This window comes from Vulpes lagopus, chromosome 11 (genome assembly GCF_018345385.1).
Source record: "Vulpes lagopus strain Blue_001 chromosome 11, ASM1834538v1, whole genome shotgun sequence".
NCBI lineage: Eukaryota > Metazoa > Chordata > Mammalia > Carnivora > Canidae > Vulpes > Vulpes lagopus.
Genome location: NC_054834.1, coordinates 110,138,701 through 110,161,643, shown reverse-complemented (window position 1 = coordinate 110,161,643; position 22,943 = coordinate 110,138,701). Strand labels below are relative to the sequence as shown.

The 22,943-nt window shown below is 39.2% G+C and overlaps 1 protein-coding gene and 1 long non-coding RNA gene across 2 annotated transcripts in view; both read left to right on the top strand.

The window, feature by feature from the left end:
• The window catches only part of LOC121501545, a 37,933-nt gene extending 26,825 nt beyond the window's left edge, over positions 1–11,108 (top strand). The window contains exon 3 of the long non-coding RNA XR_005990626.1: positions 8,797–11,108. This is a non-coding gene — a long non-coding RNA (uncharacterized LOC121501545). The remainder of the gene's footprint in view (positions 1–8,796) is intronic.
• Positions 1–22,943, top strand: part of COL5A2 (collagen type V alpha 2 chain) — a 138,493-nt gene that overhangs the window by 35,522 nt on the left and 80,028 nt on the right. The gene's annotated exons all lie outside the window — the stretch shown is intronic.

The following is a 22,943-nucleotide window of genomic DNA, read 5'->3' as shown; positions in this document are numbered from 1 at the left end:
CTAAGAACCGAGGGAATGTTACGGGGCACAGATTGGGGGAGAGATGTGGGTAGTTGTGACTGAAGTGGAAGAGATTTATTTAAGAATCTAGGTTTTTAATTATCATACAAAATAACATTTAAGAGAATGAATGGCAAATTCACAGACAGATAAGGGAATAGTAGATGAAGTTTGTAAGGTGTGAACAACTGTTAGAGTGAAGAAAAGGGCACAGTTCTGAGGGTGTGGACGAATTTGTAGGGGCAGAGCTCACCCAGGGCAACTGCTGAGGTTCGAGGAAGGTGATGTGCTTGAGGTGCCGCTTACGGAGGTAATTTAAGTAGCTGCTTTTAAAATAGACCGCAAGGTAGCAACAGTGGAACGAAATCTGCAGGTGTCTGTGATCTTGAAAGCAGAAAGAGGGAAATGATCAAGGTGAAGTATGGAGAGAAATTTCTAGTTGACGTTACGGGAGTATAAAATCTGAGGATGAGCACTCTGAAAGTTGAGGAAATGGAATGGATAATAATGATTTAAGTTATTATTCCTTAGTGGATATTTGTGAATATAACAGTAATTTTTATTATGCTGAGGGTATAATTTATTGAGTTCCTAATACGTGCATTCAGTTATTAAGCCCAAGTCCCATCCATTATTATAAGTCAAGCAAGTATGTAGTGCTGAGGCGGCATTCAAAAATAGGATCTCGTCCATCTGGTTTGAAGGTTTCTTTTTTATGACAGGATTATTTATTTTCCTTAATTTATAAACTATTTATGATTATAAGCTAACTTTAGAAGTGAGTTACACTCTAAAACTCTGTGTTCTATAGGAATGCTTCCCAAAGCATATGACATTAATCTCAATAGTACATGAGATAACTTTTAGGTAACACATAACATTTAATCTTTTGCAAGTTTGATGTTGACATATATATTTGGAAAAACTATATAGCTTATCAAATCTGAGGTTTGTTTAGAATGAAGTGTAAAAAATTAAAGGTTAAAAAATGAAAAGTCAACTTAAAATAGATTTTAGCAGAAAATGCACATAAATAATAGTACATTATATACACAAATATAGAAAAATTACAATTATAGTGAACTCGTTGACTGCCAAATGGAAGATCCTAATCTACAGTCTACATATAAATTTTAAGCATGTATCTTAAAAATAAACAGGAATTGGAGAGAATTAGAAATATTTAGAAATATTTAGTTGGAAAATAGTAGAAAGAATTTTACTATTTTAAGGAGATTTCTGGTTTAAAATTATTTTCAACGATCAAAATATAGTTTTAATTTAAACCTTTTAGAATGGTCTGTATTATTCCAACTGTAGTTTGCCAAGTCTATGCAATGTTTTCTTTTTCTTTTTTGCAATGTTTTCAATATTTACATAGATTAGGGGAAAATCTAGCTGTTAATAACATGAAATTCATATTACCACTTAGCATAAGATGTAAGAGATTCCCGAAAAGAGTTTGATACTATCTGTACAATGATTATCCATAAAACGTCTCCATTTCTTTCCTTAGTATCATGAAGCTTAACCATTGGTCTTTGATCCTTGATGTAAAAACTTCATTATGAAATTGAGTAACAAATATTATTTGACAAATAGACTTTTAAAGATTTTAAAACAGCTTCGCTAGTAAATCCTATACTCTGTTTGACCCAATTAACTGGCCAGTTAACTTTATTTATGGGCCAGAATACACCTAAAGAATCCAGAGGAAAGTCCGTGCATTTCAGGCTTTCCCTGCAGCACTTGGCGAATTTCAAGAATTCAGGGGAAAGTTGAGAGATGAGAATTAGTTAACTTTCAGTGTTGCTTTAACCGTGTGACCCATGTGACCGTATAAACTTATTTTATTTATTAGGTGAGAGGAGATCTCTCACCAGAGCCACAAATAAATCATCCTGGTGGGAAGGGCACTGCGCTGTATCCTCAGGACACAGCTGTGGGCTCAGCTTAGGTGAAGGACGCATCTTCTGCAGTCGCCTAAATAAGGCTTTGAAAATGGACTCGTCGCTACTTTGGGGAAATCCTTCGCCCTGTGAGCCGCAGTCCCTTTATCTGTCCTATGGGGACATAGGAAAATAATTCCTACCTCAAATAAAAATTTAAGCATTTATCAGATAACATCTGAAAGATGCTTGTATAAAGTAAGCACTTAATAAAAGGTTTTTGTTATTACTAGTGACCTGAAGCATGTTAGCTAAGCAGTGTCTTCACTTGCCTGCTGCGCACTGTGTTTCCAGCTTATTTCATCCACACTGAACCATCTGGAATCCTTGGCTCATGTTACTCATCTCCCATCTCTCTGCCTGTCAATCCTGCTTTAATTCCCAGAATAGCTTGTTTTCAGCACATCTCTATTAAAAGGAATACTTCTGGTTATTTTATAGTTCCTTTCAATAAAGTAATATTTATCATTTAAAATCGATTTAAATCTCAAATGGGTAAGATAAGATATTCTAGTACATTTTAGAATAGAATATTTGAATTAGATTAACCAACAAGAAATATTTACATTTACTTTTAATGTAAATTATCTCATTTTATTTGAGGTGAGAATTACTAAACCTAATACCTAATTTGGAAAAACTGAGCCATCGGAAAAGAAATAACTTATTCAAGGTGTCCCTGCTAGTAATTGGTAGAGCTGGGTCTTCTGATACCAGACACTGTTTTTCCTGGTATATATTAAACTTTTACAGTGAATAATTACAACTTAATACAAAAATCAGAAAGGGTAAAGCTAATAGCCTAAATGGAGAGGAGTATGGAGATTTAAAACTCTGACAATGTGGCATCGTACATTTTGAACAAAGATAAACTTCCCCATTCTCTCTCTTCCATTGTCTATATACACACATATCCATACACTTCTGTATCCCCTTCTTTTTTTTTTTAAGATTTTATTTATTCATGAGAGGCACAGAGAGCGGCAGAGACCCAGGCAGAGGGAGAAGCAGGGCCATGTGGGGAGCCCCATGTGGGACTCGATCCCGGGACTCCAGGATCACACCCCGAGCCGAAGGCAGACGCTCCACTGCTGAGCCACCCGGGGCCCCACCTTTCTGTGTCCTTATCATTAATCTTGCTGCAGTGTGTTGGTATCTGCGTCTGTCTTCCTGGTCTATAAACATATCTTTGTTTCATAATCCTGTGCCAAACATGCCTCCCGGCTTAAAAATGTACAAACATGCCTCCCGGCTTAAAAATGTAGGGATTTTCACAACAGTTCACTAATCTGTTGAAGACAGAGTAAAGGACAGAAGGCGGCTTGACCCCGGCAGGGCTCTGGAGTGGGAACCAGAGGACTCTTCACCTTCGAAGGCTCAGGCCTGTTCTTTGTGTTTTAACGTGCTGGGAAATTTTTGTTTTGTTCTTTGTATGGTGTTGTCTGGAGTATGTATATATGGTAAAATGAATACTCTGTTAGTATAAATTATTTTCTTGACTTTGATTATTTTGAGTTTTTCTTTTTATACTAGATAATTATAGAAATGCTCAACAGTTATACCTTGGCATGCTTTAACTTCTGGTCATTTTTAAAATGCCTTTTTTTTTTTTTTTAAAGAAGTTTTAGATTTATAGAAAAAGGCACACTCCAGACTTAATTTCCCCTCTTCTTACCACCTTATACTAACAATTAACCAGTATTGCCACTTTTACTCAGATTTCCTTGGGTTTTACTTAATGACTTCTTTCTGTTCCAGGATCCCATCCAGGATCCCATTATTACTTTTAGTTGTCACATCTCCTGAGGCCCCTCTTGGGTGTGAGAGTTTTGTAGACTTACCTTGAAGTACCGGTCAGTTATTTTATAAAATGTCGCTTAATTGGGATTTTTCTAACCTTTCTTTTAATGATTAGACTAGGGTTGTGGATTTGGGGGAGGACAACCTCAGAGGTAAAGTGCCATTCTCAACTGCTGATGCGACTTCCTACTGCTGATTCCCGAGGTGATGTTGGTCAGGTGTCCCCACTGTGAATCTGCTATTGCTCTTCCTTCCTGTCCGTCACTCTGTGGAGGACCGTTGCCGTGCACAGCCCCACGGAAGGAGTAGGAGTTACGTCCTATCTCCTTGAAGGGTAGTATCTCCCTGAGTTACTTAGAATTCTGCACATTCCATCCATCCATCCATCCATCCATCCATCCATCCATTTATTTATATCATGTGGGCTTACAGATATTTATTTTAAACTTTGGGTAATAATTCAGTGCTACTTCTCTTTTTTGTTGGTCAGGTTTTTCCTGCTTTGGCCATTGGGAATTCTTGCAGGTGGCTCTGGTCTCTCTTTGGTAGACCGCATCATTGTTTTCTTTCTTTCTTTTTTTTTTCCTTTTTTCTTTTTTTTTCCTTTTTTCTTTTTTTTAGTACTATTTGCTTTTTAGCATTATAAGATGCTCCAGATTTATCTTGCATATTTCCTGTTTCAGTCATAGAATCAGTCATTTCCCCAAAGAGCCCCTTTTTTTAAATTGGTATTAGAAACCACAATCTGAGACCTAGATATATATGTTCATTGCTACTTAGAGTCATTTTTTTTTTACACCTTCTCAATTGACAGATCAAGGAAATCTATGTGTGTATACAAACAGGTGTATATACATATACCCGTTAATATTTTAATGAATTATGTTTCTATTAGTGTTTTAGAAGCAAGGACACCTTGGAAGTAGGATGCCCTTGGCTTTTATAGCATTTCTTCTCAAGCTTTCCATGCGTGGGATGTCATATAAAACAAATGAAAATTAGGACACACTAATGAATACCATCAAGGTGTAGAGCTAAGTGAAGGCTGAAAACATCATAAAAGTATACTCTAAACCAGAGATTCCTTCCTGGAGTTCTCAGGCTGAATGGGCCTGCACGTGTGTTTCGTTTGTTGCACACAGTGCTTTTAAAACTATTTGAATCACATAACATTAAAAAAGTGAGAGATGTCAAATACAAATATTGATTTCTAGATTCTCTTTAAAGTTCATTGTATCTGAGAAACCCTGGGCTCTCATTATTCGTGTACCAATCGCCTTGCATCGAACAGGGGTTCAAGTCTTGGGGAGGACTGGACTGCACAAGCTCCAGTCCACCCTAAGGCTGGCTACCCACTGCGATCCCTACGTCATTTTCTCGTGGATACTGAAGGGCCAGCTGAGGGTCCATTGCACATGTGCTGCTGTTCTTCCCGTGCTGAAGAGGAGACAAAAGTATTTTTTGAATCCATGGCTAACACAGTGGGAAACTGAAAGGTTGTTTGCAATATATATATATATATAATTTTTTATGTAAAATGAGAGAAAGCATATTTCTCTATGCAAGTGGGAAATATTCCTATTTGCTTAATATGCAAAGTGTGACTGCATTAAAATACTACTACTTAAAATTCCAATGCAGAATGAACCCTTGACCACTAAATTTGGATGTCTGCTCTAATCCTTTGTTCTTCAATAAGGAGCAGAACATAATAAGCCTTCTTGCCACTTCTAAAGTATGACTTTATAAAGTAATATGATCCAACACAGAATTCAGATTTTGACATTCCCTTGATGTGTATATACCATTAATATATAACCTACTTCTAAATCTTTAGAGGACATCTCTGTGTCTCTTATTTTCTATGAAATTTTTTTGTAAATCTTGAACCACGTTATTTTGTATAAAAGGCCAATAATAAATAATTTACCCAAGATCTATAAACTACTTTTTTCTGCTATACTTAAAGCACTATATTTGTAATTTTCCCTACAGAGTCCAGTTAGCCAAAGTCCAGGGCCAGAGACTTTTATTCAGAGTCCAATTAGCCAGAGTTCAGTTAGTTTTATTCAGAAGGGACATGAAGAAAGGAAAAAGTTCTTAATTATAGAATATACATTTCTAGTCTGCCAAATATATGGAATATAGATCCAGCATTTTATTTGACATTTGTCTTTAATTTTCAAAATGAACATTATGAGAAAATAAAAAGTCTGAGCTATTATTTGTTAAAGGAAAAAAAAATCTAGGTTATAAGTAGCAGGAAAGGAAGCAAGCTTACAGTTTCCCATGTTTTACTGGCTGACCCAAATTCAATATATTTGTCAGGAAAATGAACTTCTGGGAAGAAGAAAAAGGTTGTAATTATTGGAATAAAGGTGAATTTAGATAGAATTTTAAGTATAAAAAATATAGTATAAAATAAAATTTAAAAGTATAAAAAATAAAACAGGTTTAGGAATTTGACCACCTTCCTCTTCTCCCAGTATCACTGCATAATTGGTGGCATCATAAGATTTCGTTACGTTTATGAATGTCTATCTCCATGTATATATAAATATATAAACACATAATTTTACCATGTGTATACAGATGTAATATATTTGTCTCTATATGTATTTATAAAAAAATCTGTAGCTGCCAAATTCGAGGGTGTATAACCATTTCTATAAAAGAAAGTTCTACAACCACAATACAAACATATGAAACTATATTTCATATATATATATATAGAGAGAGACATACAGAACAGTAATCTTCCAATTAGACAAAGCTAATAAACTCAATGGAAAATTCTGGTCTGTGGAATATGTTGAGTTTTCACATAATTTCTTAGGAGCATTTGCCACATAAAGTAACACTTAGAAAAACTGATGAATACAGCTTGAGTTAACCATTAAGATTCCAGACTTTCAGTGCTGGGAAGCCAGAAATTGAATCAGGACTTGACTCAGTGGGTTCCACGCTACCAGTCGCTTTCTTCCAACGCCTGCCTGAGCACTGCCCAGCCAGGGCATGAATGTGCTCGATGAAGAATATGCGATCAACAAAATCTGCTTCTCCGCTGATCTTCATTCTTGATGGAAAAGCTCCCACCTGCGATAGTACTGCTGGTTTCAGATCTGGGCCTATCACTTCTGAGGTGGGAATCCTGGCCTCGGGGCAAGCAAGCTGTTTAATCACTGTGAGCTGTTATTGCCACCTTGTGGGAATGATACTGTGTTGAAGGTTACATGAGATCAAGAAAATAAAACTTTTGGACAGTACTTAGCACATAAAGTATTCAATTAACTTCCTTCTGCTACCACTACTATCAATGTAAAGAAAGTCCTTTAAAATTGGATTGTCTTCTATCTTAATAACTCTTTTAAAATTAAAAAAAAAATAAAGACCAGTATCCAACTTCTGAGTCACCAGTTCATGGTCATCAATCTGGAGATGTCCTAAGAGAGTAGGTATGGCCGTAAGGTTTACAACTGTTTGAAACCGAAGCAATTGAAACACTTGAGCCTGCAGATGATCATTAATAATAAACTTCCAAGTGGAGTAATACCTTAGTTTTTCAGTTCACTGTTTCTAACCACTATTTATGGTACAAGTGAATAGGATTTGCTAGAAATCATTGCAGTATCTTATTTGCAAGCTCAGGTAGTGTTTCTCTTACCAGATAGGTACTCTGCAGTTTCATGGAGCATTGAAAATGTTTGTGTTACTATTAGCATTTGGCAATATTTGGTCATTAAATATTTTCACTATAAATTACATGTTATTATCCAGGTTAGGGGAGAAGAAAGTTGCTAAAGGGGTTGAGATAATCTAGAAATCCATGACCATCTGTGGTCAGTTTTTGCTGTTTGATTGGTTTAAATGAGAAGTTATGTGTTTTTAAATTAAGTTAGTACTTTATTGTTTGACTTCAGCTGTAAATGTAAGCTGACACGGAAAACAGAAAAAAAAAAAAAGGAAAATTATGACATAAATTGAAGATTTGCCATCCAGCTAGCCCTGGGTTGTGGAACTGGAGATATGGACACTGTTCTTAAGGGCAAGATAACTTTCCAAAGCTTTGAAATGCCTCTTAGAGCTTCTCAGATTGTACTGATTTCATGTGGTTATTAATAAGGCGTGTGGGAGCTAGTGTTTTCACTAATGATGGAGTAATTGGAACTAGCAGGATTTCATTTTGTAAGTCTTAAAAACTGACTATCCACCCCATCTCCCTCTGTGTAGCCAGGCTTAAGAGAATGTAAATGGAATTTTTTGCATCGCTATGTATGATACAATTTGCTTCATTTTCCTGGTCTTTGCTCTTTATTTCTTGGTGTTTGGTAACTCCTAAATTCCAAACTCTTTAGGTAGTTATGTTTTTTTTACGCTATAGTTCATCAAATTTGGATTTGCTTTGCAAAACTGTTGGAAATTATAGTCCAATACAGTCCCCCAAACTGCCAAGAGATGGTCATGTTTATATTGTCAACTATCTCAATAGAATGATTTTCAGGCTCAGGTTATGCTTACTGTCAAGTCTGTAAAGGCTTCCTGGCTGGTGAGAGGGTAAGTTGCCAAGTGACCAACACTGGAACAGAATGGAGGGCCAGAGGTATTAGGAGCTCGCAGATCCGAGTGGAGAAGATGTTAGATCTAGGAGTCTTGATACCAAAGAACACTGATAAGCGTATCTTTTCTGATATTTGTTTCTTTTTTATTAGCAAAAGAAGAGCTTGCGGGAATGGCGAGCCAGTTGCGTAGGGCTATGTCCTCACTAGTTTGTAAGGTCCATAGGGGCAGGGCAGTGATTTCCTGTATATTTTTCCAGTTCCTTGAGTTCAGAAATCGATGCCTGAAAGAAAACCAAAAGACATTGTCTTTCCACTCAAAAAAAAAAAAAAAAAAAAAGAAAAAGAAAAAGAAAAAAAAAACCCACAAAAAACAAAAAAACCAACCTTCGTCTCACAAGAAACAGAACTTCTGACTCCTGACTGTCACCAACATCCGGCTTCACGTGCCTCGCTAACTTCTTTCTCTTTTTTTTCCCTTCTGTCCTTAGGCTGAACCCTCCTTGATTCATCCTAGGACCAGAATAATGAGCACCTATCTGGTTTGCTGCATGGAATCTTTCTCTCCTCTATGATTCTCCCAGCTTACTCTACAATCTCAGAAGATTCAATCTTCCTTCTCTCATTTTGCTGCTCAATGAAGGGAAAAGACTTCAGTGCTATCACATTACCTACCATCCACCGGGTTAAACATGACACCGTTAGCTGGTGTTCAGGGTTGTGATGATTGGGAGCAGCTCGCTTCCTGGCGACCCTCCCCTCTATTTCTAGGTAGAATGCTCACGGTCAGGCCAGCCAGATACAAGAATGTCCCCCAAGCACACCCCATCTTCAACCCCTCATCTCTGAGTGATGGCTTAGGTGTCTCCCCGGGTGTTTTTGCCAAAGCTCCTCGCCAGGCATTCACAGGCTTTGAGGGCTCAATTAATCAGTTTTCTTGAATTTTGACAATAAATGAGATGGATAGCTAAAAATCATACACCTTTTATTCCTGTCATTATGATTTGGTTACTTGAATTTCACTGTTTCTCAATTCTGGTATGCTTTTCTAAAATTGATTTATGGTATTTGGTGTGAATAAACATTTTAGAAATTTTTAGAAAGTTAAGATAACTTAAGTCAAATTTTTAGAAAGTTAAGATAACTTCTGCGTAATATTTGAAGTCAAGGCTAAAACACTTGAACAACTCCCTGAGGCACACAAAATTAATCTTATCTCATTAATGGAAGGCGTTCTTTAAAAAACTGTTTTAATGTACCATCAGGTTTGTAACCTTCCTAAAACGAGTTCTCTTTTTTCCTCTGATTTTCTGAAGTTGTCTGTACCAAAATGATACTGTTACTCTGGAATGTTGATGTGGTAGGAAACTTCTACTTATGTCTCTAAGAAGTAGGCTATGATTACATATCATAAAAATAGATGTAAAACGTGGCTATTCTGGCCTCTTGAGGTCAGAGAACCTTGCCAGGAGTGTGTTTAATCATATGCCTGTACATCTCAGTGTCTTAATATTTCAAATAACAGATATTTTAATACAAGATAATCAAAATATAAACCTGAATGGATGAATTAATAGATACTTCAAATCTGTTACCCTCTGAATTAATCAAAACTCAGTATTCATTTTTTATTTTATCAATTATATTACATAGAGTTATTTTTCAAAATATTCAAATATCAGTATGAGAAATATGTAATTGTGGACACATAGAATCTCTCCTATACTTTTTTTTACTAAGTGCAAAAAATGAATTTAGCTGAAGTTCTATATGTATATGATGAAATCCTCTCGGAAGAACTATAAAGCTAATTGAATCATAGTTGAGTATTTATTCCTGTCAACAATTCAGTTATTCTTTTAAATTTTTATTGATTCATTTATTAAAGTAATTTCTACACCCAACAGGGGGCTTGAACTCATGACCCTTGGATCGAGGGTCACGTGCTTTTCTGACTGAGCCAGCCCAGCAGTGTAGTTCTTAAATTCACATTTCATTAGAGTCATTAAATTTTCACCTTTTTGGGCCAAAGAGATTACCGTCATTGTGATTTCCTGAAGCCAAAATTGCGCGGAGAATCATCATATGTTGTCCTTCCCCTCCAGACAGGCTGGGTGTCTCCGTGAGCTCCAAACCTGGCTGCTTACTGTTTCTGCGCAACAGAGACCCGCTGGTCGACGCAGACCTTTCTCTATGAATTCAGCAGAATTTTTGTAGCTGCCCTGGGGGTCCAATAGCAGCTCAGAGCCACCCTTTGACTCAAATCTTTTGTTCAAGAAAGTGACCGAAGACTGTCTATCTTGGTGTCTTAAGACCATCTAATTCATTAAACTTTGTTTTCTTTTTTAGCTAAGAGCTCTTTTAGCAAAAGTTAAATTTCCTCACTGAAATATTGCCATATTTTCATGAAATTTTTGAAATGGCATGAACAGTTTTAAGGGCAAAAAGGGATATTTTTGATGCTTTGTGTTATATTTGCCATTAAGTTACATTGGCCAAGTATCCATTATATGAACTTTACAATGCACTTAACGGTCAAAATCATTTCCTGTAACCCAAGAAAGAGCTTGAAATCACTATTCATGATGATGATACTTAAAGATGACATTCCTCCTAATAAAAATGGTAATTTAAAAATGTTAAAATCTCTGTGAGCTTACCCCTGGGCCAGGGTTATTAGAAATTAACCCTAGTTTCCCCTCCTCACTCAACTCATGTCTTTGCTAGCACTTTCTGTCTTGACCTCTTCAGTTTTCTTTGTAACATCTGTCACTCTTGGACATATTAAATGATTATGTGTTGATTTGCTTATTTTCTGTTTCTCTCCACTAGTGTGTAAACTCCTTAAGGAAAAGACTTTTTCTGTTCTGTTCACACTTACATTCCTAACACTGGTCTGGTGCCTAATAGGTAGTAGGTATTCAATACATATGTATTGAGTAGATGAATGAATGAGAAATAAATTGGACTTTTTGATATGACTTGGGATTTAAAAAGTATATGCATAGTTCATGATTTCTTGTGCAAAAGGTAGGATGGTAGACTGGTTTATCCTCTGAATATTTCTTCATCTGGAAAATGAAATGGACACTCATCCCTGCAGAAGAGGTGACGTGTGAAATCTTCCCAGAGCCAAAGTGGCTATTTATGGTAGCAATACTCTGATTTATTCTTTCCTTCCCTTTTATTTAGTTCATGCGGCTACAGTGAACACCCACTACGTCTCAGATCCTCTGCGAGGTATCAGAGATGTAGGTATGAGCAAGACCGATTGCCTTGCAACCAATATGGAGTGGAGAGTGTGGTCTAGAAGGCAGGAGAGAAAAACAGGGATGAATCTGGTCAGCCTTTTATAGACGCAGCTTCCTTTTGAAATTGAGCAAAGATGAGGTGCCCAATAAATAATTGTATTTATTTATTTATTTATTTATTTATTTATTTTTTAAAAAATAGTTGTTAAATAAATGAGGAAAATGAAGCTTTAAAGAAACTCTAAATCAAAACTTAATCTCTCTTAACTTATTTCTATAAGGGAAAAGTCAAATACTTATTTTAATAGATTCTCCTTTCACAATTTCTCCGTGATTATTAGGATTCGGGGGTAAATCGTCCGAAAGCACACAGAGATTCTAGCCACAAAATATTGCCATCCTCCTGTGAACTACTGGGGGGAGGGAAATTCTCACGCAAGTCAGGTGACGCAGTTCCTCTCAGAAATGACAGCATCGAGGGACACGTTGTCCGTGACTCCATCACCGGCGTCCAGGGAAGCGTCCGGCACAGAGAAGACAAAGTGCTTTTTCGTCAAATGGAACTGAAGGATTCGAAGGAGGAAACGTGCTTTGATTCTGTGGCCGACGATCTCTAGGACAGCTTACTTCAGTTAGCCGCTCACGTCTGTAAAGGAGTCTCTCTTTGCTGCGGGGTCGGTTGTGGGCAGAAAATTCACAGCTGCTGTGACCGAGCCGTTTGAAGGCACAAGTTGAAACAGCTGCAGTGCTCAGGCCCACGAGGCCAACTCGGTGTCACTACAAGCTCCCGCACACTGTCCTCGGCTACGTGGCTGCGCACCGTGCTCATTTCTCGGGGGGCCAACTACCAGCCAACCAGCCCTCCAAACCTTAGCCTAAGTGAAGCTCGAGTGGATGCACATGACCCGGTTGAGTCACTCTTTGACTCCTGACTTGAGAACGATTTCCTAGGCCACATCTTACACTTTGTCCACTTTTAGATTAAATAGGTGATTTATGAAAGTAAACATCACCTAGTAGTTCATGCAGGTAAAACAGAGAACAGGATTTTAAGAAATGAAAACAAATGATATCTGTCATAGAAACTTATTTGGTCCACTTCATTGTCTCCTTATTCTTGCATATTTAAGGAATGTCTCAAAATCATCTCTCAAGATAAAAGGAAAAGGTCATTCTTCAATTATTTGACATATTTCATACTTAAAATATGGATTTTAAGAAATTTCTCTAGTGAATTATTTATGGGCTGGGCCCCTTTTGGTAAAGTGTAAGGGTTTTTTCCTGCCAACTTCTAAAAGCACAGAAAACAAGCCACAGCCAGCGGCCTTCCAGCTTTAGTAACGCTAGCCATCTGTTTTCTATAAGGTGGTGGTTTTTTTTTTTTTTTTTTTTTTTTTTGTTAAATTCTCCCTGTGAAATGCTTTTCTGGAGATTTCTTTTTTTGGTCTGTGAGTTGTACCCAGTGACACTACTCGCTCATGGACCATAAAGGCCCGATCAGATTCTGGGAGAGCTTTGTAACTTCTGATATTCACCCCAGAAAATCACTGTACTGATCAAAATTGGATACTTTTCCAGGGAGATAGATTTCTTTTTTTTTTATTTTTTTATTTTTTTATTTTTTCCAGGGAGATAGATTTCTGAAATACCAGAGCCTTATGGATTAAAGTGATTTTAATTTAGGAGTTTTTACACCTTAAAGATGATTCTTGAGATTTCAGGTTTGTGATCATTTTTAGTGGTAAATATTCCTACTGGGGGGAGTGCCCGTTAGCTTATCTCGGTGTTTCAAGGAAGGAGCGGAAGACACATTCTTTCTAACAACTGGACCTAAGAAAGGAAGGGCCCCAGGCCGGCATGAGCTTTCTGAGAAACAGCAGTTCTCTTGTTTCTTCCATTTAGCAGAAGTCGTGTATCACTGGACGTGCTTACTGTGATAACTAAAGTAAATAACTGAATCTGGTATCAAAACACTGGAGAAGCCATTTAAAAATACAGATTTCTAGTTGTAAAACAAAATCAGAACCACAAGAGGTGATTTTTACAGACCACTTCTTTGAGTGATTCTGTTGCAAAGCCAGATTTGAGAAGCATGAACTTAAAACAGAAGGCTGAAATCTAAAATAAAATAAAATAAAATCAAAAGTAAAAAAGAAAAACTCTTCAATTTGAGGGATACATAGCATTTAAAGTGCCCAAAACCATACAATTTTTATGGAACTGATTTGGGGTGAGATCTTTGAATGAAGGAAGCATAGATCATGCATGAAAGCATGAAAGATCATAAAATGTGGTTATAAAATAGCCCGAAGCTGAAATGGCTCTGAGAGGGAACCGGGTTCGCCTCCCAGCCCTGCAGGCTCAGGGCTACTTCCCTACTTTTCAAGACTTTCCCTGCCAGGGGGTCTGGGCCATGGTGAAATCACAAAATACTCTGTGACCGCTTGAGAAGCCTCCTGTCAAGGTGACCGCATGACTGGCCTCCAGGCCTTTCGGGCTGTGCTTCTGCCAACGCCAGCATCGCCGTGGCTGGGTGGCTCAGGCACGGTGGCCTCCACGGGCCTCCACGGGCCTCCCGGGCCTCCCAGGCCTCACGCCTCCTACCGTGGCTTTGCCCGAAGTCGAAGTCGCAGGCTAACTCAGAACACTTGCTCGCGCCCTACAGCCATCCCCGTCGCCTCCTCCTGGGCTCCGGCTGCTCCCCGAGGCCTGAGCACACCCGTGCTGTGAGCTGTTGCATTCCTGAGCTCAGGGTGGTTTGTGGGGGCATCGGGACTCCTCCTCTGCCGCCACACCGCACCCCAGTGGGTTCCTGCCCATTTACGGAGGCAGGATTGGTGTCCCCCCGATGCTGATGGGCCTGCGTAGCAGGGAGAGAAGTGAGCGTGATGCACGTGTGTAGGGGACACGTGTTCGTGGGTTGGGCGGCAAGAGGACTGGGAACGGCTGTGCTGAGGAGTGATGGGGGTGCTGAGATGACGCAGGGTGTCGGCACTCTCAGCTCCCTTTGATTCTCAAAACAGCCTTGTGGGGGGAAGTATTTACCCGTTTTTAGATGAGAACATTTGAGGATCAAATAAGTTCTCATTTGCCGAGTGCCACGGACCGCGGGTTCTCCCTGCTGGGGTTACTGCGGTGGGGCTGGCAGAACACAACGCTCAGGTGCCCGCGACTGCTCAGGTGCGGGGCTCCCGGCGGCCACCCTGGCGTCCCCCTAGATCTGAGGCTCAGGAGCTAAGGCTGAAAGGTTGCCCTCTCGTTCCCAGTTCCTCGTTCGGACCTCGGTGGCAGGTGCCCCAACCCTGAAGGTGAAGCCAAAGTGCCAGGTGCCCTGCCCCTTGGCCCCGCTCTGCCCCTTCTGCCCTCTCGTCCCCCTTCCCACCTTCGGACCTTAGTGAGGGATGTACTGCCCCTGGATAAATCCCACTCGGCTCCGTGACAGCACGTCCACCAGCCTGGCCCCTGCGGGGAAGAGCCGGCAGCAGTGGGGCCTGTGCTGCTGCTGCTGCGGGGACCGTGACCCCTTGACCCCTTGACGGTCTGAGGGCCGCTGCTTGGGGCGCGAAGGCCGGCTGCCCTAGTGGGGGGAGGCCCGGCCCAGGGTAGGGGCTCAGGGTCTGCTGGGTGGGTGAGGGCCACAGGCCTCCGCTGACTGTAGTGTTCCCTGGAGTATTTCTGTGGCTATTTCTTTGGAGATCCTAAATCATTCCTTGCTTGGCCAGGACCTTCCAAGGGCCCTGCACTGCACACTGGGTTTTATATATGTCATTTTGTTAAATATGGTCATTGAACAGGGGAAATTAGATTTAATTACATTATTTTGTTTGTGCACACTTTACTAAAAACATGTCATTCCCCCTCAGTTTAAGGACCTTTTGACCTTCTGATATAATCGGCAAAGAGCCAATTTCCTCTTTCCTTTTAAGAATATGCTTTAAGTGCCAAATCATTTCTCTTGAAATCAGTTCTTGCTTAGCAACATGAAAAGAAATAAAGTTTTAGAATTAAAAAAAAATTCATTTATTCATGAGAGACACACAGAGAGAGACGCAGAGACACAGGCAGAGGGAGAAAGCAGGCTCCTTGCAGGGAGTCAGATGTGGGACTCGATCCTGAGACGCTCAACTGCTGAGCCACCCAGGCACCCCAAATTTTAGAATTTTATTTTTTATTTTTTTAATTTTTTCAAAAGATTTTATTTATTCATGATAGAGAGAGAGAGAGAGGCAGAGACACAGACAGAGGGAGAAGCAGGCTCCATACAGGGGGCCTGATGTGGGACTTGATCCTGAGTCTCCAGGATCATGCCCTGGGCTGAAGGCAGGCGCTAAACCACTGAGCCACCCAGGGATCCCCAGTGTTAGAATTTTAAAAAAATATTAGGGAAGTACTTCCTTTTGACAGTAAAACACTTAAGAATTAGTATTCTTAAAAATAAGAAATATTAATTTAGTGTTAGCAATGATAACTGAGAGAAATTTGCCATCATCTCTTTCCATCACATGAAATAGGACCATTATTCAAAATCTACATATACTAATAGATAATAGAGAGACTATGCTACCTTATGGTTACACTGGCTTTTTTCTTTATTAGATTTTAAGTTATTTAAACTTAAGTTTAAATAATAATTTTAAACTATGAAGATGGACAAAGTGCATGATTAAGATTAATGAATCCCAAGTGATTTTTCTTTTTTTTTAATTTTTTTATTTATTTATGATAGTCACACAGAGAGAGAGAGAGAGAGGCAGAGACACAGGCAGAGGGAGAAGCAGCCTCCATGCACCGGGAGCCTGATGTGGGATTCGATCCCGGGTCTCCAGGATCACGCCCTGGGCCAAAGGCAGGCGCTAAACCGCTGTGCCACCCAGGGATCCCTCCCAAGTGATTTTAAATGTAATCTAGTTCCTCTATAAAAATAGATACCCCCTTTAAGTTTCTGACATCCTCAGCACACTAAATAATGGAGTTTGTAATTCTTCATACATGGCCCGGCATGAAGTAGCATTAACTCGTGGCTGGACGAGGGTTATCACCGTGTATTTTATATTCCTGTAAATTCTTGGTAAACTCCTGAAGGCCCATGATTTTATGAGTGTGGAAGAATAATGTTGCATATTTGAATTCTGCTGTACTTGCAACTTGGTATGGATATAGAGAATGATTTTATTTTTATTATTTTTTAAAGATTCTATTTATTTATTCATGAGAGGCAGAGAGAGAGAGAGAGAGAGAGAGAGAGAGAGGCAGAGACACAGACAGAGGGAGAAGCACGCTCCATGCAGGGGGCCTGATGTGGGACTTGATCCTGGGACCCAGGATCAGGCCCCGGGCTGAAGGCAGGCGCCAAACTGCTGAGCCACCCAGGGATCCCAAGAGAATGATTTTATCTATTCCTAGAATTCCTAAGTCCCAGAGAATTGGTAAATGTATGTGATGATGCTTGGTAATGTGGTCCAGCCATGAAAAGTTTAGCTGAGCTCACAAGAAATCCCATCAGCCTTTATACTTGATACTTAACTAATAAATTTCCATCAAGTAACCCTTAATCACTGCTACTCCATTAACATCATAAGAATATCCAGTTTTACCCAGTTATCTCCCATTAAACCAGTATGCAAATGATCAGGTTTTAATTTTTTTATTAGATCACATGCCCTCTTTTAAAACAAAATTAGCTATCACTTTTTTGTAAAAGGTTTTATACATTTTTTTGACAGAGGGAGAGTAGAAGGAGGGGAAGCAGCAGAGGGAGAGGGAGAAGCAGGCTCCCCGCTGAGTTGGGAGCCCGGTGTGGGGCTTGATCAGGACCCTGGGGTCATGACCTGGGCCCAAGGCAGATGCTTTACTGACTCAGCCACCCAGGGGCCCCATGGCTATCAGTTTTATTCCATTATTTGCTTTTATTTCTCATTATTATTGCTGGACAAATTACTAAACAGGAGAAAATTGAAATTGTACCTTGGTCCTTGGAGGGAGTTTTCTATTTTCAAAGCTCTTATCACAAGATTCAATAAATAAAAAAAGAAACCAAGAAATAAAGAAAAAACAGTTAAGGACTTTGGTAAAGACTAGTTTAGACTTTGGGAAAAAATGAAAGGAAATGAAAACCTGAATAAGGTGCAATTTAAAAAGCAACTGGTTATTGGTTTGCTTTAAATTATATTTTTCAGTGGTGAATTTTATTGAATTTTCCCCAGTGACTTTTTCAGCATCACCTCTTTAGTTTAAATAAGGTAGGTAAAGTATATTGTTTGTTATTAGGGGGAGTCATATTTATACAGCGTGGGCTGAATTTTCTAGAGGAAAATTTCATTTCCTGTGTCCTATAAACCGATCTAAAAAGGACTAAATAATAGTTGGTATGCAGTCATTTGCTATTCATAGTCATCAAGATGCCCGAAGGCTTATTTGTGTCACGGAGAGTTTTTTCCCATCAATATCCTGTGAAGCTTCAGCAAAGCTAGGGGAAATTTCGCAGGATATTAGGGTGGTAACATTTGGTGGCTACACAGGCATAACGTCAGGAAATGAAATTTTGACTGTTTAGAATTGGGAACTGATAGAAAGAAGAACAGAGTTCACATTCTTAGTGGGTTTCACTTGCTTCTCCTGGATAACCAATTCTTAAAAAACCCATCATAATCGCTCTTTTCTTATCTTTAAGATAAACAATGCTTTACTCTTTGTTTCCCCTGTCAGGTTAATCCAGACTCCTCTTGCCCTTCATTCTTCCTAGGGGCTGTCAGTTTATTACTGTCACTTATTCAAAAATCTACACTCAGAGTGTGAATTTTAAATTTTATGTACACAAACTTGTCTCCCCTTTGTTCTCGCTCTAAGTAGCAGTATCCAACTGGCTAACTTAGAAGGTAATAACGAAGACTGTGTGGTTGTTCAAATACTGGCTCTGCCCCTCACTAACTTGGTGATAACTGACCCCAAGCTCCTCTCGGAGAGGTTGTAAGGATTGAGGATACAATTTGCATAAGACACTGAGCGTAGCTCTCATAACACAATAACGAGTAGCCGTTAGTATTATACTGGATTATCCCTCCGTAATGTTCATCCCAATATGACTTAAATAGGGTTTAGAATTTTTCCAATCAAGTTTATTGGTCTTTCCAAAACTTTTATCTTATCAGTGTCTACACCAGTCTCCTATCCTGTAGATACCTGCATTAGTTTCCTAGGCTGCTGACTGATGACTAAGTGTGACAATCTGGGTGGCTTAAAACAATAGAAGTGTCTTGTCTCCATTCTGAAGGCTAGGAGTTCCCAATCAGGATACCAGCCGTATGGGCAGGGCGGGTTCCCGGAGACCTGTGGAGCCTCTTCGTTGCTCCTGGTGGGTGCCAGCAGTTCCTGACTGTCCTGGGTTTGCAGGTGCGATTCGATCTCTGCCTTCAACACACACATGTGTCTTCGTGTGTTCTTTTCTCTTCTTATCAGGACACCAGTCACGTTGCATGAAGAGCCCACTGTACTCTAGTATGACCTCAGCTCGAGTCATTACGTCTTCAAAGGACTTCTTTCCAGATAAGGTCAACATATCTTTTTAGGGCACATTACTCAACTTACAACCATATCTGATAGATGTTACTTCCTCTACTCATTCCTGAACCTTGCAGGTCATTTTTAGTCCCACCTGTAGTTCATCAAACCTTGCATATTTTATACCTGGTGTCTCATGGATTTACACCTCTTTCTTCATTCCTAGAACAACTATCTCCCCTAACTACAGTTTAACATGTTCACCTGGTAGCCTTTAGTCTCCTCTGGTTCCGGCTCCTGTTCCAGTCTGTTGTCAGATCAATGTCACTGAAGGTTCTTCTACATTCTTCTGATCATTCACTTATTTACTCAACAAGCATTTAGGGGACGTTTTCCATGCATCAGGCATTTCTGCACTAATCATGCAGAGATAAACTGAATGTTGTTTACCCTCAATAAATGTGTAGCCTGGGAGCGTTCACATGCAAACAGACGAGTGAGTCTGATGGATTGTTGCAGGAACTTTGTGAGGTGGAGGAAGGTGAAATCAGGGTACAGAAAAGAGAGAGGCCAAGTTACATGTGGGAAAATGCAAGTCATGGGACACTTTGTAGAGGCAGAGCTATTCTTCCCAGAATTCACATCAGCCTGTTTTCCTATAAATGGAACCATTCCCCTCATACGCCATGTTTGCCTTCCTCCTGCTTTTTTTCTCTTCTTCCCCTTAGGTGGTTCCTGCTCCCTTCCCAGGCACTCTTCCTTACCTTCACATCTAAAACACCTTGCATTTTTCAAGACGTAATGTATTTTAAAATTTAATTTAATTTTTTAAAGATTTTATTTATTCATTCATGTGAGACACGGGCAGAGGGAGAAGCAGGCTCCGTGCAGGGAGCCCGACATGGGACTCGATCCGGGGTCTCCAGGATCATGCCCTGGGCTGAAGGTGGCACTAAACCGCGGAGCCCCATGGGCTGCCCAGGACCTGCTGTAGAGCCTACTTATGTTTGTCCTTTCTCCGATCACATTAGCTCACAGCGATCCCATCTTTTCAAACCTCTTACGTGGAATTCTGCAAACCTAGTATTGTACACAAATGACTTGCTACCTTAAGTAATCTGTGGAAACAGATATAAATGGATTTGCTAGGAATAAAATAAACGCACTTCTAGCACAGGCATTTGATTCCTTATTTTCTCCTGTGTTCTAAATCATAAACTTGCACCCATGGACAAAATTCAGGGTCTTTCAATGTAGACATTATACAATATAGCTATGTTTGATACTCTAAAATTCCAAGGCCACATAAGCCAGAATTCTGTACCTAAATTTGAAAAGTGGTAATAAATTTGGCTTTGCTGAATTTCCAAATGGTTATGGAACTAGACTTGGAAAAATGCATTTATACTTCATCGCAGCATGGCCAGACTTAGTCATGGGGCAGCTGGTTCCTCCCGTGTCTCTCTGCACCAGTTCCTGGCCTCTGCACGGGTGGCTGGCTCCTCTACGATGAGCTGGACTTCCACTCCTCTCTAAGGCACCTACCTATGGGGGCACTAGGAGGTTTAGAAACAAGAGTGCTGTTGTTTTACCCTCAGGCAAGAGAAGAGATGACAAAAAAAAAAAAAAAAAAAAAAAGAAAGAAAGAAAGAAAAAGAAAATACGAGTAATGAGTGAGAGGAAGTGCCTGTATGCCTTCAGATCCATCCTGGCCAGTTGGCAGAGAGAAGGAGTCCATTGCCAATTACCAGCAATGAGCCAGGAGTGACAATATTATACAACTTGGAAGTTAGTTTTTGGAAGAAACCTCTTTGGATCTTAGTTTTTTTCACTCAAAGAAAAAGGAAAAACAGGGAACAGAAAGAAGAAAAACTAAAAATGTAATACAGAAGGGAAATAAAGAAATAACAGAACTTGAATCCTAGAACTCTTGATTTTCCTTACCTCCAGCCTACATCAAGTGCCCCTCCTAAGTATTTCCATCCTACCCGGCTTTGCCTCTAGTTTGTACTTAAAGAATGGTGTTCTCACACTCTGTTCCTGGACTGCTTCCCGCACAGAGGGAGTGAGCCCCTTAAGAAGGGGAAGGTATTTGTTATATTTCATTATATTACCTCTTTATTCCCAATGTTTGGCAGAGTAACAGGTAATATCTGTTGTCTAAATTACATTGTCAAAATGCATTTCTTCTGTTATTTTGAGATTTGCTTCGGGAGTAAGTACATTTGCTTTATCATTTGAAAGCATTCTCAATGTCCGAGATATTGGCAGCCTCAAACATGGAAGACCAAAACCCACACAGGGATCTTGTCACTGTGGCCCTGACGTAAGACAGCTGTATCATGAGAACTCATTGGAGAGTGTTTGTGGGTTTCTACTCTCCCACTGATAGTATTCAGACTGTCCTAGAGTCTTTATTACCAAATAGGACCCTGAAGGGCAGTCAAATAGGTGATCGGTCTGCTCTTAAGATAATTCAGTGCCACTGGGATTCTTATTCTCTTCACTCCTGGCTTACTCAAAGTCAGCTTCTATAAACATACGCCCCTGCCCCCAGTGATTGCTTTTGTTTTAGAATCTAGAAAACTCTCAGGTTGATGTTCCTGAGGCTTAGTTCTAGTTAAAGTAAATAGCATTAGGCAAAGACCTTTCAAAACACAGAGGAAGATTTCCAAAATTGTTTATAAAATTTCAGTGTGTATGCACATTTTCCAGAATGTATTATTGGAATACATGTATATCATGTATATGCAAATTTATTTTTCTCCTACAAGAAACTTTCATTACCTTTTGCAGTTTTTGTGTATTTTGATTGTTTTTGGCAAGGAAGCTGAACTCCAAATGTCTCATTTCATGATCCACAGTGTACTCTTGTATTAGACAAGTATTTGGTAAAATTTGCTGTATAAATAAATATTGACTGACTGGATTAAATGCCTCCATTCCATTTGCCAGGTTGACTAATTTATTTAGATTAACTTTAACAACAGTTTAAGTCAAACTTATTTGTAATATCCTAGAATACCTCATTTCACCTAAAAGTAGAAGCTCGTATTTTATTTCTTCTTACATAATAATAGGCAGAAACACTGAGGCCCATTTTTCATGTACCAAGTAAACAACATGGTTGCTCTTGTCTTTTTGTCCAACCTAAATTTTACACCCACAGGTTAGCAAATGTTCTACATCCTTCTGTGATTTCAATACCTGCTAGCCACTGTGAGCACAAAGTAAGTGTTCCATAGCTATTAGGGATTGAATAAATAATTCAAAGTTTTTGAAAACCCTAAATCTTCCTATAGATACTTTAATAATGAGTGCTCTCTTCTTTTACATATATTCATAGCCACTATGTTTTTAGAAATTAACATATGAATTAAAAAACAGTGATAAAATTCAGAGTTTAAACAAAACCAAAAGGAATAAATTTGAATAGCTGTAAGTAACTTAAAGCTTCTTAAATTTAATAAAGCTTGTCATGTTTGTATTACTTCTACAAAAGGGTGTTTAATTTGGTCTCCATTCATGTACTTATTAAAGGAAATAACTTCTCAAAAGCACATAGATTTACAGGTCAAAACCATGGGTTCCATTTTTTGGTATTTTTCCTATCCCATCCTATGAAAAGGAAATATCCCTAGTTGAATTCTGTGGCTTGCTAAAGAAACTTGCGAATCTTCCTTCTCAGTGTAGTAAAGGTATATAGGGAGAAAAAATTATCCTGTTGGTTGATCTCAGTCTCCTTCCTCTCTCCCTGTCCTTTGTCCTCCTCCCTTTCTTCCTCCTCCTCTTCCTTCTTTCTTTGCTTTTTGCTTTTCTTGTCTGTTGTTCCCCCTACAAACACAGAAATTTCCAAATGAATAGTTTGGTTGTGCATATAGAAAGTTATT